This window comes from Vulpes vulpes, chromosome 4 (assembly GCF_048418805.1).
Source record: "Vulpes vulpes isolate BD-2025 chromosome 4, VulVul3, whole genome shotgun sequence".
In the NCBI taxonomy this organism is placed as follows: Eukaryota; Metazoa; Chordata; class Mammalia; order Carnivora; family Canidae; genus Vulpes; species Vulpes vulpes.
In genome coordinates, this window is record NC_132783.1 from 1260142 (window position 1) to 1283126 (window position 22985).

General features: G+C 41.9%; 1 protein-coding gene across 5 annotated transcripts in view; it reads left to right on the forward strand.

Annotated features, from left to right (window-relative positions):
* The window catches only part of INPP4B (inositol polyphosphate-4-phosphatase type II B), a 440596-nt gene that overhangs the window by 98160 nt on the left and 319451 nt on the right, over positions 1-22985 (forward strand). The window lies entirely within an intron of this gene.

The window sequence follows — 22985 nt, forward strand, 5'->3', positions numbered from 1 at the left end:
CTCTCTGTCTCTCATGAATAAATAAATAAAATCTTTAAAAAGAAAGTTATGGGCAAATTGAAATATATACCTTTACTACCTATAGTAGTTTTTCAGTGGTTTGAAGTTTCAATTATTCCATAAATATACATTTCCATTTTATAACAAAATAGATGTCAAATTTATAGTCTTTGATCAAAAAATTACATTTTGAAGTGTAACTTACTGAGATAATAACTATATATACGTTTTTGTTTTGTTTGTGTCTTCTAAGAGTTTATTTTTAGAGCAGTTTTAGGTTCCCAGCAAAACTGAACAGAAAGTACAGAGATTTCCCATATACCCTCTGGCCCCATAAATGCATAGCTTCCCCATTTTCTGTATCCCCTGTCAGACTGGTACATTTGTTACAGTTAATGATGACATATCGTCGCTCTAAGTCCATAGTTTACATTTGGGTTCATTCTTGGTGTTGTGCATTATATGGATTTGGGTAATGTATAATGACATATATTCATCATTAAAGTATCATGCAGAGTATCTTCATTGTCCTAAAAATCCTGTGTGCTTGGCCTATTCACTCCTCTCTCTCCTGACCCTTGGGAACTACTGATACTATTTTACGTATCAGTCTTAGATCTGATCTGATCAGATCTAGTCTTAGATCTGAAACGTCAAAAAAGACGTTTTGTCTTTTCCAGAATGCCATATAGTTAGAATCATACAGTATGTAACCCTCTGAGATTCGTTTATTTCATTTATGTGCATTTAAGTTTCCTCTATGTCTTTTCATGGCTTGATAGCTTTTCTTTTTTTAGCATTGATTAATATTCCAATGTTTGGATATAGCAGAATTTATTTGTCCACTCATCTCCTAAATGATATCTTGGTTACAAAGATACAAAACCTAAATGATATCTTGGTTCCAAATTTGGGAAATTATGGATAAAGCTGTGTGAAAGTTTTTGCATAGACATACATTTTTAACATCTTTAGGTAAATACCAGGGAGCACATTGTTATATGGTAAGAGTATGCTTAGTTTTGGTAAGAAATTGCTAAACTGTCTTGCAAAGTGGCTGCACCATTATTGTGTGTTCCCTCCAGCAATGCATGAGAGTTCCTGTTATTTTACATCCCCATCAGCACTTAGTGTTGTCAATGTTCTAGATTTGGGTATAATTCATTTTTAAACATTTTATTTTTGTTACAAGTATAGCTAAAAGGTGCTGTAAGTTAAGGATCCGAGATTTTTTTATTTGCCCAGGTATTGAGAAACAGAAATGTGAAAACTCAAGCAACTTCTGTGTTAACACCAAAAAACTGTACCTTTTTTTTTTTTTTTCTAGAGAGTTCTCAGATGGTAGCAGATACAGAAAGAACTTGTTTCAGAAAGGGAGTGAGTAGCAAAAGAAGCCTTGGTGCCTCTTGACTCACTGTAACTCTTGCTACTTGAGCCTTTATCTATTCATCTTTCACTTTTAAGAGAATTTTTTTTTAACTTTTTTTACTAGGATTTCAAAGAATGAATACTTGTTGGAGTAACTTGATGTATTTCAAAACACAGATAAGGCCTTATTTGCATCCTGGAGAACAAGGTAAAATGTGAAGGAGGCAGAGACAATTGGAGGAAAGGCTGTTAGTCGAACATGGAGGCCAACTTTCAAGAGACAGGGTGCCTGGGCCAAATACATATCTTCTTTTTCAGATAAAATTATCCATCTTGTTCAAAGACCTAGCTACATTTTTTGTTTTGAAAGCCCAGTCAAATTCAGTAGCAGTGCTGTTGTCACTTACATTTCTGGCTTTGAATCACAGATCTAAGAGACGAGCAGCTGTGAGAATTTATTCATAATAATATCCCTCCCATAAAAAAAAACACATCAATTTTCTTTTCTCATATTTATTCAAAAAAAAACCACCAGAATTCTTAACAACAGATAATTTTATCTTATCATGTGGCAAAAAAATGCCTTACAAGTAAACAAAGTTATTTAGATTCTCTGGAAATCGTGCTGTTGATCCTGGAAGATATATTCCCCAAACTATTTGTTATGCTTCTGAGAACTTTAAAATCCTCAATTGTCGTATTTCTTGAGAAAAAAAAAAAAAAGCCTTTTTAAGACTTCTTTTTCAAGAACATTACAATTAAATCTATGTAGGTTCCACCATTATATTTCTGGTACTTTTTTGAGTTTTCTTAATCCCATAAATTATTTAAGACCTCACCTGCTAACTAGTTAACTTCATAACTAATAATGAGAGAATACTAGTTTCCTAAATATTTTTATCATTATTATAAATGCATATTTATTTAATCAAAAATGCAAAGCATCTTAATATAAAAAATTATTCGAAAAAAGAATGAAACAAAGTAGGAGGCTTCTTTTCCACCTAAGTTTTCAACTAAATTTTTGATATTTGATTCCTGATTCTTTGCCAAAATATTCAAATAAATTGAGAATTTCAATGGCCTTGCTTTTAAACAGATACCCTAATTTTCTCATAGTGCTTTGTATAAGTTACTTTCCATTGAGGATTTGTTTCTATCTTGTTGTAAGTCATTGTGAAATCACTCTATCTGAAGTGATGGCTGAAGTTGCTCTGCTACACCCTTATTCGAGTAACTGAGGTAGGAGATGGTCAGTTGAGCAAGCTAATTGGTTAAAAATGTCTTGATAGGACAAGTTCAGCATTTATCTGAATAACAAGTGAGTATCTCAGGTCCACTGTCAGCCATATTTCTAGTGGTTTACTGAATTATGTAACTCACTCTTACATCTGCAACTCTGCTTTCACATTTTTCCTCTGTTTCATTTAAATGTGTTGCTACCCTTTTTATGTATGAGATATAATACATATATTATTTTTATGTATTTACCCTTTTTTATGATATAATTGAAAACCCAAGAGAACACAGATTTTTCTTACAGTTTAATAGAATTGTTCCTGTTTTAACAAACTCAGCATTTAAGAAGAGAAATCATGGGACACCTGGGTGGCTCGATCGATTAAGCATCTAACTCTTGATTTCAGCTCAGGTCATGATCTCAGGGCCCAGGGATAGAACGCTGCTTAGGGGCTCTTGCTCAGTGGAGAGTTCGCTTGTCTTCCTCTCTGCCCCTCCCACTTCCCTCTCTCTCTCCCTCTCTCTCTCTCTCAAATAAATAAATAAATCTTTAGAAAAAAGAAGAGAGGTCATTTCCTAAAGCTGGGTGCATTTCTTTTGACGCTATTGAGGAAAATATATAGAGAAAACTAATCTTGGCAAAGATAGAACTTTCTATAGACTATTTAAGTTTATCCTCTCAATTATGCTTATAATATTTACTTTTATTTATTTATTTTTTAAAGATAGTGTTTTTTTTTAAACTCCATCTTTTTTTAAAATTTTTTTAAAAATTTATTTATGATAGTCACAGAGAGAGAGAGAGAGAGAGAGAGGCAGAGACATAGGCAGAGGGAGAAGCAGGCTCCATGCACCAGGAGCCCGACATGGGATTCGATCCCGGGTTTCCAGGACCATGCCTTGGGCCAAAGGCAGGCGCTAAACCGCTGCGCCACCCAGGGATCCCAATATTTACTTTTATATATCTCCATTTATTTATTTTTATTTTTTTAAATAAAAATTTATTTTTTTATTGGTGTTCAGTTCGCCAACATACAGAATAACACCCAGTGCTCATCCATTTACTAACTCCAAAGTCAACAGAATACGTATGAGTATGTTTTCACATTTTATGTGGATACTACATATCATATATCCAAATCCAAATAGGCATTAATGTATATTAAGACAGAAAGGAGAGATGGCATGTGTGACGTGCGTGTGCGTGTCCGTGCGCGTGTTGTCCTTGTTCTTTCTCTGACGCTGTGAGGTTATATTCTTAAAGTAATTTGTACCTTGATGGCTGATACCTAATGGAAGCCAATGCCCAGATAGAGGGTACATTGAAAGACATATTTCAGGCATGTCAGAAGCCTCCGTGTCAATTATGACAGGAAAGTAAAGACATGGATGCTGGAGCGAAATCTCTAACAATTTGAATCATTCTTTCTTACAAATTGTGTTGGGAGCATAGAAAACTTGTAAGTAAATAATTTCAGGTGGTGTTAAGTTCTACGTAGGTAGTAAACAGAACAACCATATAGAACCTGCTTAGGGGACAGGTAATTGACTTGGGGGGACGGAGGGTATCTGAGATATAGAGGTCAGCGAAGGCCTCGGTGTATCCAAAGGGCCTTAGGATGTGGATACTTATTTGCAGCGTCCATAAGACTCAGGTGACTTTCTAAGCAGGAGGGCCTAGTTATAGTAAATATTTAGGTAGCAGGGAATAGGGTCATAAGAATGGGACTCCTGGGGTTCAAAGGTAATGAGTTGGGCTGCTGGTTTGATCAGGGTTGAAACCAAGTTAGGAGTGTATCTGGTCTTGTAGTAAAAAAAGCTTCAGAGGCAATGGCCAACTAGTGAGGGACAGCTTGCCGGAGGGCTGGAATGCCAAGGTCAGAGCAGGACAATTGTGGGATAGAAGAGATATTGATCTAGTGAGATCCAGGCCCCACGGCTTCTTCTAGTCTCCCTCGCTCCCTACCTGCAGGGTAATAGGATCAGGCCTGGTGCTTGGACACTGCCAAGCGTCTGGTGAGCAAGAATTAGAGAGAAGAGGGTTCAAAGCCAAGAGATTGTTAAATTCCTTGCCTTTAACCATTGCAATAATCCATATATAAATTTATGGGAAAATTTTTTCCAGAGACTTTTTCCTCTTGAAAGAAAAATGTATCGACTCCTCCCCTATACGTTTTATTAGTACACAAAATAAGACTAATCTGAGGCTCCATTTATTTAACAGACCCTTACTTCATTTTTCAGTTTTCTTTAAAATTGACAAGTCTATAGCAACTGCTATCATTTTCATAGTAAGATAGTGAAAATTATCATAGATAAAGATCAACAATGGGTAATGGAGAAATACATCTGTTATCCCTGCGATATGGCCATATATCATCATACATTTTCAGACATAGTTAATGCTCTTTATTTCCATTTTTTTTATAAGATTTTATTTATTTATTTGACAGAAAGAGAGAGGACACCAGCCAGGGGAGCTGCAGGCCCAGGGGAGAGGGGAAAAGCAGGCTCCTTGCTGAGCCGGGAGCCTGATGTGGGGCTCGATCCCAGGACCCAGGGGTCATGACCTGAGCCAAGAGCAGGTGCTTAACCAGCTGAGCCACCCAGGCGCCCCTCTTTATTTCCATTTTATTATTTCACTTCTTGACTTTTCTCCTAATATGTCAAATTCAGAATGGATGAAGGGAAGTGTAGGCCACTGTATTTTATTCTCAAGAGTCAATCAGCATGTGTGGTTTAATTTTTACAGTCTTAGGTGGAATACTGTACAGTCATAAGAATCATCAGTCAGAAGGATATTTTATCAAACAATGGAATGTGAAAATTGTCAGAGCAGAATAACAAACTACATGTACGACATGACCCTTATTTAACTCTTTGTATTTGCAAAAGAATAAGATTGGATGAATAAGTATGAGTATCTTTAACTGTAGTTATGACAAGTGCTATATCTTCTAAAATCTCTGCAATGTGCCCGTATTAATGTCACAGTCAGGTGTTGTAATTTTTAAAATTACAATGAATAAGTGGAACAAGGAAAGGGGCATAGCTGAAGGAGTAAAATTCTGCTCTTTACCTTCAATTAGCTCGTTGTATAGAGAGTCACACTAAGACTCCTTAAATCATTTAAAGACCTTTAAAAGCCAAGCTATTTTTACAATCTCTGAGAATATAAGAGACTGTGCAAAGGATCAAAATGGTATAGGAAGGAGTAGTCAAAAAAAGCTTCCTAGGGAAGTCTAACTAAAGTTAATTTTTTTTTTTAAGGATTTCATTTATTTATTCATGAGAGACACAGAGAGAGAGGCAGAGACACAGGCAGAGGGAGAAGCAGGCTCCCTGCAGGGAGCCCTACATGGGACTCGATCCCGGGACCCCGGGGTCACGCCCTGGGCCGAAGGTGGTGTTAAACCCCTGAGTCACCCGGGCTGCCCAATTTTTGAAGTAAGAAAATAGGATTAAGGAGGAATCACATTCTAGACCAGGAGAGCAGCATAAGCAGACACTTGGTACTTGAAACAAGATAAAGACCTCAGATCCAGAAATCATACATGCAAGAGGCATGTGCTAAATACTTATTTATTGTCACAGCAAGCTACGTATACAAGGGCTAGCCATTTTGTCCTCCTAGAAGAGAAAATGGAAAATGTGCTCCTAGACTTGATTCTTGATTCATCTACTTCTTGGTCTTTTAGGTTAGGGATCTATCATCTATCTATCTATCATCTATCAGTAATTCCAAGTGTTTTATAAGAAACTAACTTCACATTCATTCTGTAAGCCATGCCAGTTCCTGCCATAAATAGGCAAATTGAAATTTACCACGTAAGGAAACTATTTTTTTTTCTACAGAAAAACAAATAATAGTTTTGTAGATACACAACCCACCATACACCTATTTTTGGTAAATGATGTGTAGCATCCCAGAATTCGGTAATTAAAATGCAATTTTGTCACAACATTATGTTATGGCTTAATGACAAGATGTCCTTAGAGAGGTAAATTCAGATATTAGAGTGAGAGCTTATCCTATTTGATTATCAAGCCTTTGTCCAGGAGGGTGTCGATTCGAAATACTTTGCTCTTCTGTTGGATCATGCAGTAGGTTATGTGTCCTAATTTTGGCTTTTGGATAAAGAGATATCCTAATAGCCCGGTTAGAAAAAGCAAGCAAACAAACAAACAACAAAGAACAGAAAGTCATGTAAATTATGTGATCAGATTTTTGTGTTCCAAATTTGAAATGTGCATTAAAATGTGCTCAGACTGACAAGCTACACAGAAACAGTCTCATCTATTTATAGGCGCAGCTTTTATGGCTTGCCGGGGCCTTCATTAACCTGCATGTCAGGCCCATTCATACTTTATGAATTGCTATAAATCAGGAATGGTTTTTTATGCTTCTCTAAAAGAAAAAAAGTCTTAGGAGGCCAAACTTACCAATTCTGTCCTATGTTCACACCTCTACTTTCCTCCTGGCCTGTGTTCTATAAATGATTATAAAGCTCTGACTTCTTCAAGCGTCCAGTGGGAAAATGGAGGAGTTTAGTCTATCTTCTTTAGTATTTTTCCCCGATACATGGTGTGTAGCTCCAGCTAAAGGGAGTACCAAGCACAGAGGTATATTTTTGTATTTCATCTATTGATAAAAAATATTCCTTCCTATAAGTTGTGATACCATCTTCAAGCACCAATAGAAGCATCCAGTAAGAATTAGATCAGGCCTATACTTGTCCTATTTTGTTGCTTCATCGTACGAAGATTGCCCATTCATTCTCTTGATTCTTACGGTGCGATGCTTCCCTTACGGAACATGACTTTCCTCGGAACAGTAATTGTCAGGGTATCTTCGAAAGACAAGGCGTTATGCAGAGGGCTGGGATCACAGTAAGAGCCCAGAAGTAGCTGCCATTTTTTGAGAATCTGTGATACGCGAGGTATTACGAAAGGGTGCTAACCTCTGTACAAACAGAATGCCGTGTCTTCCCAACTCCACAAGATGATAACACTAAAAAAAAAAAAAAAAGATGATAACACTAAAAATACACATTTATCAAGTGCTTGCTTGTTTACCATACGTTGTTCTCCGCAATTTACATAAGTTAATTACTTTAATTTTCACAATTTAATTATGAGATAATTGTTCTATTATTGGTCATTTTTGTTTTATGCGAAAGGAAACAGACATGAACAGATCAAGTGATGAGCCCAAGATTTGAACCCAGGGGTCTGAGTACAGAGCACGCTCTCCCATATAGTCTTCATTTGAGAGATTAAAAAAAAAATCTAAAATTCCCAAAAATCAATTTTTCATAGATCTTATGGAAGTTTGCGTACAGAAGAATCTTCCCTTTCTTTAAACGGTCTTAAATTAGCATCAGTTACCCAGCCATACCTTTGAGAAGATATTTTCAGACCAACCACTTGCCAACAACCCAACAAAAACAACGGACAATGAATAGGAGTACGTTTGCATTCCAGGCTCAACTCTGGGTCTACCTGAGTGGGGAGGCAATATATTTCCCCTGGTTAAGAAATGGGGTGAGAAGCCAACTGCGAACATTTGATTACCGCCTAGCCCCTTGGCCTAAGAAAAATCACACAGTGTCTCTGAATCTGCTTTCTTCTCTGTGAAATGGGGAGAGTATCAGTATCTACCTTACAGTTATAAGTTCTGCTTTCCTTCTGGCCTGTGTCCTATAAATGATGATTATAAAGTTCTGACTTTTTCAAACGTCCCGTGGGAAAATGGAAGAGTTTAGGATTAGGAGTTTCTTGTTAGGGTAAGTTAATGTACATAAAGCGCCTACACTATGCCTGACATAAACTTCATGATTGGTCAAGCTTCACTATTTTGAATATGACCTTGGGTGAGTACCCAACAAGCACTTCCTGGAGCCCGAGGTCTTAATACTGTATTTTGGGGGAATACTTGCTATCACTTACTGAACTCCTTGTCAGTGCCAGGTATTAGGCTGCGTCCTTTTCATTTTTTATCTCTGCTTCCCCAACTGAGCCGTAAGGCGCTTGTCACTCTTCACGTTTCACAGATGAATTCAGTCGCTTGCCCAAGGGGATGAGCCTGGCGGTGGAGGAGTATAGATTTTTAACTCCAAAGTCCATGTTCTATGTGGTTGATTGCTAAAAGCGCAGGAATGGGAAAGAGGACCGTAGAAGGTTATCTAAGACCCGCACTATGTTTTTGTACCGCTGGAATAATTAGAGAAGTATCTGAAAGACGAGAAAACGAACCAATTAGAGCTTCTTAATAGGCCTGTTGTGTGGATGGTGGTTTCTAGAGTCTGAAGATTTAGTGTGGCCTGTCCTCCTTGGCAGTGGTCTACATTCTAGTCCGGAGCCCTGTGGGAAGTTGAGATACGGGACATCACTCATAGAGGAGAAATATAGAGAAATAAACCTTCTCTTCCCACTTCCCGCACCGCTTGACTGAGTCGTGCTGCCGTCGAGTCTGCCCATTCTTCCCGTCGCCTTTCTTTCCGACTAATCTACTCAGGAGCTTCACTTAAAGGAGGACTTTGACCAGGTCCAACCTCACAGGCCCACACGATTGTTCCCATCGGTTCGGCAAATTATTTATGAAGTTAGAGGTTTGTCAGAACGGTTACTTTCTGCCTTCTTCATTTGTGTCGTTCATCCAGGATCAACAAGCCCCACCTAGTTTATTGCCCTTTCTGTGTGACTTACCTAATTGCCTTCTTCCCTCCATTGTCTAATTACCGAGAGCAGCTGGTCCCTGGAACAGGTCTACCTTGGCAGCACCTGTTGCTGCTCATGGGTAATTGGGGTAGCAGGTACCTAGGGGCTTTGCTCACTGGCTGGTTTGGCTTTGCATAAAGACCAAAGCCATGGAGGTTGTACGGGAGCAAGATCCCCTGATGCTGCTCTGCATCTGCGTGACTGAACTGTCCCCGTCAGCTTCCTTGCGGAGCAGATGGCATCCAAGGCTATGCTAGGCCACCTGGGAACCATGCCACGGGGAAGAGAAGAGACCTAGTAGAGCTGAAGGCGGGATTAAAGGAAAGTCCCGTCATAGTTCCACGGTACTAAACAGTCTTTTCCCAAATGATTCTTTCTTGAGCTTTGACCTTTCGCAGTCGGCAAAGGTGATGCTGTGCCCACTTCACGGCGGGAGAAGGCAACTCCCAGAGGAGTTAAGTGACTTGTCTGTGCTCTTACACCAGGTGTGGGAAAGCCAAAGCTTTTCAAATATCCCTCCACTCTTTCTTCTATTCCCTCTACTTTACCAAGGACAAGAGATCGTTCTTGGCTGTTACCTATAGTGGTAGGTCTCAAAAGTCAGCTTAAGAAAGGGAAAAAAAAAAAAAAAGTATTCCTAAGTCAAAACTTGTCCCAGTTCAGAATATCCGTTTTAGCCCCACACAAAATTTAAATTAGATATTAAAATTTTTTAATTAAAACTAAAATTAGATTAAATTTAAATTTAATTCTAACTCTAAGCAATTTCAAAGTCCATGGCTACATTTATTTATTTATTTTAATTTTTTATTCATTTATTTATTTTTTTTAGTTGAGTCCATGGCTTTATTTTTTTTTAATTTCTTTTTATTTATTTATGATAGTCACAGAGAGAGAGAGAGAGAGGGGCAGAGACCCAGGCAGAGGGAGAAGCAGGCTCCATGCACCGGGAGCCTGACGTGGGACTCAATCCCGGGTCTCCAGGATCGCGCCCTGGGCCAAAGGCAGGTGCCTAACCGCTGCACCACCCAGGGATCCCCGAGTCCATGGCTTTAAATAACCTTTATGGGCCTTTGTTTCTGAAACGTGTGACTCTTGCCCTCACTTTTCCGTGGAGCTCCCAGCTCCCATTTTCAACTGGCTGATAAATATCTCCATTGCTCATCTAGGAGGTATTTCAAACCTCAGGTAGTTAAAGCCTGATTTCTAAATTCCCATTCCTGCATCTCCAGAAATGTTGCTCGTCCACGATGCCTATCTGCATAAAAAGCGTCAGCCTCCATTCAGCTATGCCGACCCCCAAACTCTCTTTCTTGATTCTTCTTTTTCCCTAACCTCGCATTAAATCCATCATCAAGTCCTAAAGGTTCTGTGTTGAAAATATGATCTGAGTTGGATCAACTCTCTCCTTTGCCACTGCCGTTGTTCAATTCTAAGCAGCTCTCAGTTCTCCCTGGAGCCGGTTTAGGGGAAGCCGGCGTCGGCTCTTGCTGCTGCAAGTCCCCTCCTGACAGAGGAACCAGAGTAATCCTTTCAGATTATCAATGTGGTTTCTTCACTTCCCTAGATAAAATCCTCCAATGGCTTCCATTTCACTTAGAATAAAATTGAAATACCCAGCACATTCTATCAGGCTCCTGAAGAGCAGGCCATATGAGAACCTTCTAGCTCCTTCTGCATCAGCTTTGGTCTTCTCTTTGATTCTCAAGCAAGCCGGACGTTTGGGTCTTTGCGTTGGTTGTTCTCACTAAGCTGGATCCTTGGTATGTTTTAGTTCACGGCTCAAATGTCGCCTCATCAGGGAAGCTTTCCCTGATCCACCCTCCCTCCCAACACTCAATTTAAGACCCTTTTAAAAAACCTCACTAAATTATTATTAGTAGTAGTATTTTTAAAAGATTTTATTTATTTATCCATGAGAGACAGAGAGAGAGAGGCAGAGACCCAGGCAGAGGGAGGAGCAGGCTCCATGCAGGGAGCCCGACGTGGGACTCGATCCCGGGACCCCAGGACTGAAGTCAGGCGCTAAACCGCTGAGCTACCCAGGGATCCCTAAATTATTATTTTAAACTTCATGTCCCATGAGAGTATAAGATCCACAAAATAGGGAACTTCTTTTCTTACTGCTGTGAAGCTGCCACCAAGAATCATGCTGGGTACATTCGATAAATACCCATGAACTGAACGCATGCATGAATGCCATTGCCTTTTTTCGTCTTGCATTTCTTCATGAAATAAATGTATATATTTAGGTACATTTATTTATTTATTTAAAGATTTATTTTTATTTATTTATGGTAGACAAAGAGAGAGAGAGGCAGAGGGAGAAGCAGGCTTCATGCTGGGAGCCTGACGTGGGACTGGATCCCGGGACTCCAGGATCGTGCCCTGGGCCAAAGGCAGGTGCAAAACCGCTGAGCCACCAGGGATCCCTATTTAGGTACATTTAGATCGAAATGTTTTGTAATTATTACCGACACAATTGTCTGTAAAAAGCAACTCATTTAAAAATTCTCAATAAATACAATTTTTTAACTATTGATCTTTTGTTATTAGCAAGTGATATATTAGGAGGGATAGAGCCCTACTGCCCTTGGAGCTCTTCTAGAAAGAATTGACAGAGAAAGAATCAGTCATCGGTTGAGTTGAACAATGGCTTTCTAGGACTAGACTGTAGAGCTGGTGATTGCTTACCTTTGTAGAATTTTTTTTAAAGATTTTATTTATTTGTTCATGGGAGACACAGAGAGAGACACACAGAGAGAGGCAGAGACAGGCAGAGGGAAAAGCAGGCTCCATGCAGGGAGCCCGATGTGGGACTCGATCCCGGGACCCCAGAGGTCACGCCTGGAGCCGAAGGCAGATGCTCAACCGCTGAGCTATGAGCCACCCAAGTGTCCCACCTTTGTAGAATTTTATGCCCCAGAGAAGTTCACCCCAAGGGCAGTGTCTGACAGCTGGGCTGTGCTGCCATCCTGCGAGCATCTGAATCCTGATCCTGCCTCCGGCTACCTGCGTGACTCTATGCAACTCATTTTTACTGGAGGGATGGGGGGGCTTGCGGAGTAATCGGGGGGTAGTGTACTTAAGCCCTAAGCTACATGTGTAAGTGATCACTTAATGGTATTATTCTAATTATCGTCCTGGGTTAGTCCCTTACCCTAGCTGAAACTCTGGCTCTTTACGTGTAAGTCGTGGATTATAATTCTTATTTCACGGGGTGTTTGAGCAAATATATGTGAAAGGGAGAAGTGTACTGTGAATCCATTGTTAGGAACTCAGTCTTGTTGTTCGTGTGTCAGATCTTCACAAACACTCGGGGAGGAGACCTAGACCATCCCCGTTCCCAGATGAGCACATGGAGATCCCGTAACGGCCCCGGTCACCCAGTCGGGGCTGGGATCGATGAGGGGGACCCCAAGGGGGTGGTGAGAACTACCGGGAGACCTTCAGACAGAAGGGGTCCCGTGTGCTCATCCTCCCCAGCGCACCCCACGTCCGGGCCAGTGGAGAAGGCGGCTGTTCCCTGTGACGGTTCCTGTGACCGCCTCTCCCCTCTGGGAGGCTGGAAGGGAGCCGGGCCCGGAGGCCTCCCATCGCGAGCCGCGCTCTCCTGAGCTTTAGGTTTGAGCTGCTGTCCTTGGGGTCCCAGTTTCTCTAAGAAGTATCCGCTTTGTCTCCTTCAAACTCTGATTCTCCTAGAACCACTACCTCTTTCAAATTGAGCTCCCCTTTTTTCCGCATAGCGTCGAACACGTGGATTTTGCTCCACATCATCAGGCCCTTCCTGGCCTCCGACTGTCCTCCCCCATGCACCCGTTTGTCTGCCTTCTCGTGCTCTGTGTTTCCCGGATTTCTAGTCATTTCTAGCGACCTCTTATCTGTACCAACCTCGTTTCGTTTCCTGTGAGTCAACCGTCTTCTTTTTTTTTTTTTAATTCTTTATTGATGGCATTTATCCCATTTTTTTAAAATTTTTTATTCAGTAATACTGTTTTTTTTTTATAACTGCACTGCACTTAGCATCTACATGTGGAACTAATAGCTTTTTTTTTTTTAATGAAATCGCTGTCCCTCTGATGCCACATATTTTACAAGTAGATAAAAAATGTTAAATCAAAGCCTTACGTGAATAGGAAACAAGAGGGGGGATAGACGGTCCTGGGAGGGTAGTTAGCCTCCTGCTTTATTGTCTCCCTCCAGAACATCATTTCCGGGGAGGACAGTTTGGAAGAGCTTGAGGAGTACGACTCCCCATCTTTCGTGCATCTCTTGAGTCAATGATATGTGGGATTTTCCTGTAGACAAACGAAAATCGGGCCTTCGGTTCTCCCATCAGAAGATGGTTGACTCCATCAATCAAAAATACGACCTTAGTTGGCCGGTCGGGTCCTGACCACAGGCAGCTGAACCACATTTGTTCTTTTTATCTGCAAACGTGCCGCCCTGTACAGCGGCGTCTTCCCTCTCCAGAGCACAGCAGCCCAAGAGCTCCGGGAGCACCATCCTCCCAGGAGGAGCTCCCTTTTGCCCCCTCTCTGGATTCTTCGGGGATACCTAAGCTCAGAGCTGGTCCTGAGGGGGGAGTTGATTTTCATAGGATCCACTCTAAGGAAGCGAATTTCATCTTTTCAGCCTTTTTTTTTTTCCCCTGTTAGAACTGCAAACGTGTTTTTATTGAACACATGCCGAGAATATCCACCCTAAGATGCGGTGGCATGTTTGTACGCTACTCTGTTATGGGGAAAACTACAATATTTTATTTCGGGACTTTTTTCCCTACGATGTGAACCCGGGGTTTTTACGTGAAGGAAATCAGCTTAATTTATAACGGAACCTGCTGGGATGAAATTTAGGAGCAGCGGTGCTCAAATCTCACTGTAGCAAGAATTCTAAGGCAATGTTTCTATGACAAAATCTTTTAAATTCCCTCTTGCAAGTTATTGCCTATTTCCTCAATAAGTCTCTCATCCGCTTCCTCCCTATGGCATTAGTCTCATCCTTTCCTCACGCTTTCCGTGGGTTCCGTTGTCAGCGTATTGAGAGCCCTAAAATTCTTGTTATAAGGCTAAATCGCCCTTGAACACGCGGAGGGCCGGACAGAGCAGAATGACGTTCCTGGGGAAAAAATTAGACTGATTACTCTGCTATTGGTCAAAAGCAAATCAATAAATAAAAGGCTTTCTTTTTGAGCCACATGTTGTGATCCACAACTATGACGGACTAGGAAAAAAAATAGGCAAAGATACAGAACTTGGTGGAACGAGGAGGCAGCAACAGGCACATTGATGTTCAGGAAATGCACTAACAGGAGTGAAGTTTAAGCCCAACGCTACCTGACACGTAGGGAGTATGCGGCGCACCGGGTTTCCTACCCCCCGAAACCCATCTTCTTTGCATGCTTCACGTATCCCCTTAAATGAGAACGACCTCAAAACTTGTACGATATTAGCATTTTATTGTTGTAGTATAGGAACAAAAAATATAGCATTATTTCAGTATGTCTAAAAAATTCTTGCATTAGGACGGCTTCCTCTCTTTTGTGCATGTGTGTGCATTGATTTCTTTGGGTTTTTTTCTTTTTTTTTTTTCCTTTTTTTTTTTCCTTTGGGGTTTTTAAAAATATTTTTATTCATTTGAAAGAGAGCACACAAGCAGTGGGGGAGGGGCAGAGGCAGAGGGAGGAGCAGGCTCCCCACCGAGCAGGGATCCTGACGCAGGACTCGATCCCAGGACCCTGAGATCATGGCCTGAGCCAGAGGCAGACGCTCAGCTGACTGAGCCGCCCAGGCACCCCTTGGATTCACTTCTTATCTTTCAACCTTAAACACTGAATTGCTTATTTCCCTCTGGCCTTCTAGAAACCCAAAATTAATGTTACTGGTTCATGTCACGTGGGAGTGCTTATCCTCCTTGAAAAGTCGGGCCCTGTATTTAAATTTGGGACCTTTTCTTTTCTTTTTTTTTTTTTTTTTTTTAAATTTTTTTTATTATTTATTTATGATAGTCATACAGAGAGAGAGAGAGAGAGGCAGAGACACAGGCAGAGGGAGAAGCAGGCTCCATGCACCGGGAGCCTGACGTGGGATTCGATCCCGGGTCTCCAGGATCACGCCCTGGGCCAAAGGCAGGCGCCAAACCGCTGCGCCACCCAGGGATCCCTCTTTTTTTAACTCATTGCCTTAAAAGACAATAAGACCAAAAAAAGAAAAAAGAAAGACTAATTCCAAACATTCTGATCTTGTCTATGCCAACTTTTTTACATTTTTTATTTTTCCAACAAATATTGCTTCTGTTGGCAGTTATGCATGGTTCACGTACTCTTGAGGGAGGTACGTGTTAATTAAAATCTCCCCCACAACAGTGAAGGGGGAAATGATATTTTTGTTTTATCTCTATAAGGATTTAAAAACAGCTGCTTAATTGAAGGAAGAGCTGTGGTGGGTTAAGGGAGATGCATTCCTGACCCCAGTAGTCCCAAGTTTTATAAATACGCAGTGGCGGCTTCAATGACCTCATCTTTGAGAGTGATGAGAGAAACATATGTTGGAGAGGAAATGTGAGATGACAGGAAAGAGGACACAAAGGGAAAATATGAAAATGAGAAGAATTAGAGACAGTAGGCTTGATTAGCTGAAAATAGCCCGGGACGAACAGGCATGACCAGATGTAATGCTAGACTCAGTGGATTAAAGGCTCTTAAAGATTCTACGGAGAACACTGAACGCGCATAGAAGGTTTACGTCGATGGCCATGAGTCAGCCAGGGTGATACCGAGCCATCTTCTAAGACGCAGCCATAAGGAAATAGTTACAAGAGAATAGAGTATTCCCAGCTACCTAGGAAATGCTCATTTTGTGCATCTAAATATGAAGCAGGGACTCTGCTTTCTGCTGTTTTACTGCACACAACAGAATCACCATGGAACGCAGTGCTCTGGGGATGAAGCGGTACTGTCGTCTGGGTCCCCTCGGGGGATCAGAACTGTCGAGGTTGGCAGCCGAGGCCTCAGACAACTGCTGCCTTAGAATCCCAGGGAGAAAGGAAGAATAAAGACCAGAAAGGAAGAAGAGAGTGAAAACAGGAAGCTTTATTTTATGTGCTATACTGGCAAAGCAATCAGAAAGAGGGGCTCTTCAGCTTTCTAAGTGTTATGCCATATAACACTATATATGTTGCTATAAATATATTGTAAAAGATTTTACTTATTTATTCATGAGAGACACGGAGAGAGAGGCAGAGACACAGGCAGAGGGAGAGGCAGGCTCCACGCAGGGAGCCCGACGTGGGACTCGATCCCAAGACCCCGGATCACGCCCTGGCCCAGGGGCAGGTGCTCAGCCGCTGAGCCACCCAGACGTCCCTATTTTTTAATGTATGTTGTAAATTTGTGTGATCCGGATTTAATCACGTATGGAATGGTAACTGTGACGCCGTATAACGGAATACTGTAATTTACTGGACTGGGGACATAACCCAAATTGGCTTATCCGTTGATCAGTGGCATCTAATTTTCTGGAGGACGAGGAGAAAGATATGTGTGTGATATTTGTATGAAACCTGACCAAACAATAAGAATCTGAGAAGAAGATTAAAAAAAAACAACAACAACTGTATTCTGGGCTACACGTCTTTGCACAGCCTTGGGGAAGTGGCTGGTCCTCTTAGGCGGGTGAGATTAGATTGGTGCTGCTGCGGGAGCTGGGAGCCAGCCGGTGTTGTCTGAAAGCCGCTATACAACGTGGAAGCCTGTTGGCTCTTGAAGATGCCCCCAGCCTCAGTGGCCTGGGCTCCTGTGCCTTCGGGCACATGGACGATTCTCTTCCATGTTCACCATGAAGCATCCGTAGAGGGTATGAGAGGTGAGGTTTCGTCAGAGGAGAAGGCGAGCTTCCATCAGGCTACGTTGTGTTCTAGCTACACCAGTTATTTTTAATTGCAAGAAAAAGACGAGTTACTAGCATTTGCAGTCTTCCTTTTTGGTGAAGGAAGTATACAGAGCAGAGGAGCAGACTCTCCGTAACCCATCAGGATATCTCGGGTGTTAAGATCACGCCTCCCTGGGAGCCATCACTCTCTGGTTAAGGAACACTAACCCCCCGGCTAAACCCCTTCCCCTGCTTGTAGGGTATGTGGACTGTCTGCACACAGCTCATCTGCTGGCCGCGCAGGAAATAAAGCTTTATGGTAGTTTTGGCTCCTCCTTTGGACGTGCCTGGTCAGAGGCAAAATTAACAAGTGTTAAGTGTACACATCTGATTTCACGGAAGGCAACCTATTAATGCCACCTGTGATTTCTGAAATTAACAAATAATCCAGTAAAAGATTTTTATTTTTATTTTATTCTTTAAAATTATTTATTCATGAGAGACATAGAGAAAGAGAGGCAGAGACACAGGCAGAGGGAGAAGCAGGCTCTGTGCAGGGAGGGAGCCCGACGTGGGACTCGATCCCGGGTCTCCAGGGTCACGCCCTGGGCCAAAGGCGGCACTAAGCTGCTGCGCCACCTGGGTATCCCCCAGTAAAAGGTTTTTAAACATTTGTATTTATCTATATGAAAACAAGAAGATTACCCCCTCCCCCCCCAAAAAATCACAGCTATCAATAATAAAATGCTTTTACTGAAAAACCAAAAGGTCACAAAATCAGGACCAAGAATGTCAGATAGATAACATCCATTTTTGTGCCAATGCATAACTATATTCATAATAATGTTAATAATATAATAATAATGTGCCTAGGATTCTAAATACGTTGCTTCATATAATCTTTATGATAGATCTATGAAATATGTCCTTCTATGTCCAGTCCAAAGATTAAAATACAGAGACTCGAAGAGATAATTTAACCAAAGTCACAAAGCCCATTATGCTGGATCCAAGTTTCAAATATAGTGTTATCTTGAGTGGAAAAGCCCTTCCTGTGTGTTCTTTATGCTCTGCTGTGTGGTTTGTCCTCCAAGTCTTTCTCTTTTGCTAACGTAAGAACAGAAAATAGAGACGTGGACACTCTTCTCAAAGTCCCCTGCCCCCATCTCTTCTGCTTGTGGCTGTTGCTTTGCTCCGGAGGAAAGAGGATGCGCCCTGTTAGATGACCCTAACACTGAATGGCAAGGAGAGAAGCGAAATGGAGTGAGGCAAGAAAAATGACCCGACTTCAAGGATGAAAGGGTTCTTAAGAGAAGGAGCTGCTTGGCGTCAACCGTGAATCCACCCTGGCCTGGCGGCTCATGGCACCGCTCTCGTGAAAGCCCGTGGCAGGCGCCTGTGCTGACCGTGCACTCCGTACCCGATGCAAGTCCTAGAACATTAGGGTTCGGCTGCTGCTGAATTCGAAGGCACCTGAGTAAATAGTTGTGTTCCGCTTCTGACGATCGTTGCCGGCACTGAATCCTCTGGCAGCAGAGTCTGGAGACAGTTTAGGCTTCCGGCCAACGTTGGCTAGAATGATGGAAAGGCTGTGTGGACTCGAGAGACTTGACATGATTTAGAAATAATGGCCAGAAAAAAAAAAAAAGAAAGAAAAGACATGATGGCCAGATGAAACAAAAACTGGTATCTTGTAAAAACAGCATTTCTGGGTAGGGAGAATATGTAACTTAACAAGAACTGCGAAGACCCTGCCCCTAGCTCCTGGACCCTCGTATACCAGAACTAGAGGAGCGATAGGCGATCTGTGCTATCTCCCTAAGACTCCAAGTAGTAGCTTTGGGCATGTAGAGCAGAGGTCAGAAACTTCTGGTCCTCAGGCCAAGTCTAGTCACAGACGTCTGTTGTGCGGTTCTTACAACTTCAGCCTTTACGGGGGTTGGTATTTCAAGCCCCGGACAAATCCTCCAATCAAGCCACCGTTGGGTTTCATTTCTTTGGACAATGGATTCGAAGAGAGGTCCCCTCTATTAACACAGTTTGCTCAGCCTCTATGCCTCCCCCAAGATATTGAAGCTCCATGTATTTTTTTTAATTTTTATTTATTTATGATAGTCAGAGAGAGGGAGAGAGAGAGAGAGAGGCAGAGACATAGGCAGAGGGAGAAGCAGGCTCCATGCACCGGGAGCCCGACGTGGGATTTGATCCCGGGTCTCCAGGATCACGCCCTGGGCCAAAGGCCGGCGCTAAACCGCTGCACCACCCAGGGATCCCCTCCACATATTTTTATCCTTACACTTGGAGTGAGGATTCCCTTCCGTAGAGTGAGAGCTACCTGGCTCTTGTATAGATCTGAGCGGGGGATGCTGGTCGGCGTCTTGTTCAAAGCGCTGGCAATAAAAAGTGAACCCTCGTGTTGCTAGTTACTCTAGAAAAGTTAACAGAAAAAAAAAATAGTAGCTCAAGCCTTTTTTTATTTTTTTAAATACAAGTTTCAAATTATACCTTCTTCCAAAAAAATACTCCTTCTATATTTTTATTCCCCCCCCCCTTTTTTTTTTAAAAAAGATCTATTCATTTATTGATGAGAGACAGAGAAAGAGAGGCAGAGACACAGGCAGAGGGAGAAGCAGGCTCCCTGCGGGGAGCCCAAGCCCAGGACCCTGGGGAACTGCCCTGAGCTAAAGGCAGATGCTTAACCACTGAGCCACCCAGGCGTCCCATTTTTTTCCCTTTTCTCTAAAAAACAAAACAGTCTATTTAGTGGACATAGCACATTTGAATTCCAACCTATGGGCATCTTATATATTTGCACTCTTCTGGACTTTGGGAATACTTTTAAATAGCTCCATCTAAAACAAAACCAGTAAAAAGGCAGCAATGAAAATTATATATATGTATATAAAAATATATATATATGAATGATGTCAGAGAGGCGCTTATTAACTACCCATTAATATTATATTATATCAATATTATATATTATTATATATTAATAGTAATCACATATTAATATAATATATTATCATATTATATATAATATATAAAATGATTCATAATACTAACATATTATATAAAATATCAATATTAATATATCAATATTAAAATACAAATTACACAAAATATTAACATAACATATTAATATTATAATTAATATATATAACATATATATTTTATATATATGAATGATGTCAGAGAGGCACTTATTAACTACCCATTAATATTATATTATATATAACATATTACATAAAATTAATATAATATAAATTATATTAACATTAATATTAATTAATATTAATATTAAACTATAAATTATATAAAATATTAATATACTGTATATATTAATATTATTAATATTATGATTAATAGATATTATATATAAAATATATTTTATATATTTATTTATATGAATGATGCCAGAAAAGCACTTATTAACTACCCACTAACATTATATAATATTAATATATATTATATAAAATATTAATATATTAATATTAAAATATAAATTATATAAAATATTAATATATTGTAGAATATATACTATATACTAATATATATCCTATATATGAATGATGTCAGAGAGGCACTTATTAACTACTCATTAAATTCAAGAAACTCTTAAAATGCATAAAACAACAGAAGCAAAACCCCAAGCACTCTTTTAGTCTTATGAGTTGAGGAAGGCCCTTGGGACAGAGCAGAGTTTTGTTCAGGTCATTAATGAAGACTGAGAAGTAGTTTTCAGGCCCCTTTATCAGGCCCCTTTATTGGCCGATTCCCGGGCAGGTTAGACTTGATGGCGATCGCACGAGCAACATGTCCATGCAGCCACCCAGCCGCTCCCGTGCACCGCGCCCCGTGGGACAGCTTCGGTACATACGGATCCATGGCGCGTGTGGGCTTCGCTGCACGGAACGCGATGACCGGGCGCTGGCTGGCCTTGGGGACAGCGCTGAAGGGGAAGGAGCGATCGGAATATGACTGAGCCAAAGAAAAGCATCTTGCCGAGTAATGAAACGCTGAATACTGGCAAATGCTGATATGGACACTGGCGGATGTTCATATAACGACGGGGGTGAACTTTACATAGAAAAGCCCGTCGACAAACAGGGGCTAAAGCGTTTCTTAAGTCCACCGGAGAGAAGGAGACAGAGGAAGAAACGGAGTGTCCGGGACCGTGCGACTTAGTGTCGCAAGACTGAGAAGGGAGGAAAGTAGGCCTAGAGCCCCGGAGTTCTGAGTGCTCTCGGGTCTTGCCTGCTGCGTTCCTGCATGAGCACTGGGGACGGGAACCTCTCCGGCTGCCGGGACGGAGAGAGCCCGGTGCTGCCCAGGACACAAGCGCCGCTTTTGCGCTCTGTGCCTGCTTTTAGATGCGGAATATAGAGAGGTACGAAGCGCCACCATTGCTGTGTTTACTTCTTCAGTCTTGGGTTATGTGCACACTGGGTTGGACAGAACACTTCAGGTGAAGGAAGATTTTCTGTTTTTATTTTTTATTTTATTTTATTTTTTTTGATTTTCTGTTTTTACTGGGAGTAAGTCTGACGGCAGCTCGGGTGGCTTAGTGGTTTAGTACCTGCCTTTGGCCCAGGGCCTGACCCTGGGGTCCCAGGATCGAGTCCCGCGTCGGGCTCCCTGCGTGGAGCCTGCTTCTCCCTCTGCCTGGGTCTCTGCCTCTGTGTGTCTCTCATGAATAAACAAATAAAATCTTAAAAAAAAAGAACTTAAAAAAAAAAAGGAGTAAGTCTGAGAGTTTCACTGATAAAATGGAGAATAGCTGCTCATTTCTGGGAAACAACCACAGCCCACAGTCAAGCCTGATAAGAATCTAAAAGAGCAGTAACTTATTTTGAGCACAAGCTCATCAGGTGGAGATGGGGCTACGCCAGGAAGAGGGCGACATGCGTGGGCTTGAAGCACATCAACTCCGGCTCGAAAGTCCAAGGAGGTGCAGGCAGTGTCCGCGAGTGGAGACAAAGCCGTGGCCCTGAGCCAATACCCGATACCCGAGCAGACAGACGAACAGCGAAGCTCACACATTCGTAAGGCGAGTCGAGGAGACGATCAAAGGCACCAGCGATGTCTCAATCTAGCTGCTTTTTCCCCCTTCCGGAGAGATGTTGACTTTGAAACTTGGTATCGGTATTTCCTAAAACTGTAGATCTCTGGGTCAGACAAAAAAGCCTCGTGGCAGTGGGTCCTCCAAGGAGGGGCCGTGGCGCTGGGGGTTCAGCCTGCAGGGAGAGGTGCACGGTCCAGGGTTCCAGGCACGGAGCTCCAACTGCTTAACCTTTCTAAGGCTGCGGCCCTTCATATGTAAAAGCGAAATAATGGTTCAAAGTTATGTTTTGAGAAACCAGAAGATAATTAGCAAAGTGCCTCAGAGACCTGGGGTGTTGGCTAGTGTCCCTTTGACTGCTTCCCCATGGGCCTTCTTAGGCTCTGCTGTGTTGACAGAGGTGACCTCTGTTTAGAGGTGGTCTAAGGAAATACCAGACACGTAGGTGCAGGAGTCAAAGGACCTCAGGGTGTGCAGCAGAGCCGAGGAGGTGCAAGAGGGGAAAGCGTGTGCAGCGCTGCGGGAACACCACCGGGCAGGACCCAGGCCTGCTCCATGCCGCAGCGCCTGTGTTTTCCTGTGTCCCCTTCTGGGCCTCTAGGTGAGGCGACCTGTAAACTGCAGAAAGGTGATGGACACGTGTAGGACTTCCTTGTCTTTCAAATTTTGGGGTGAAGCCTGGTGCCTCTGTCCAGGGATGAAGGCCCTGGGATCCTGCAGCACAGGCT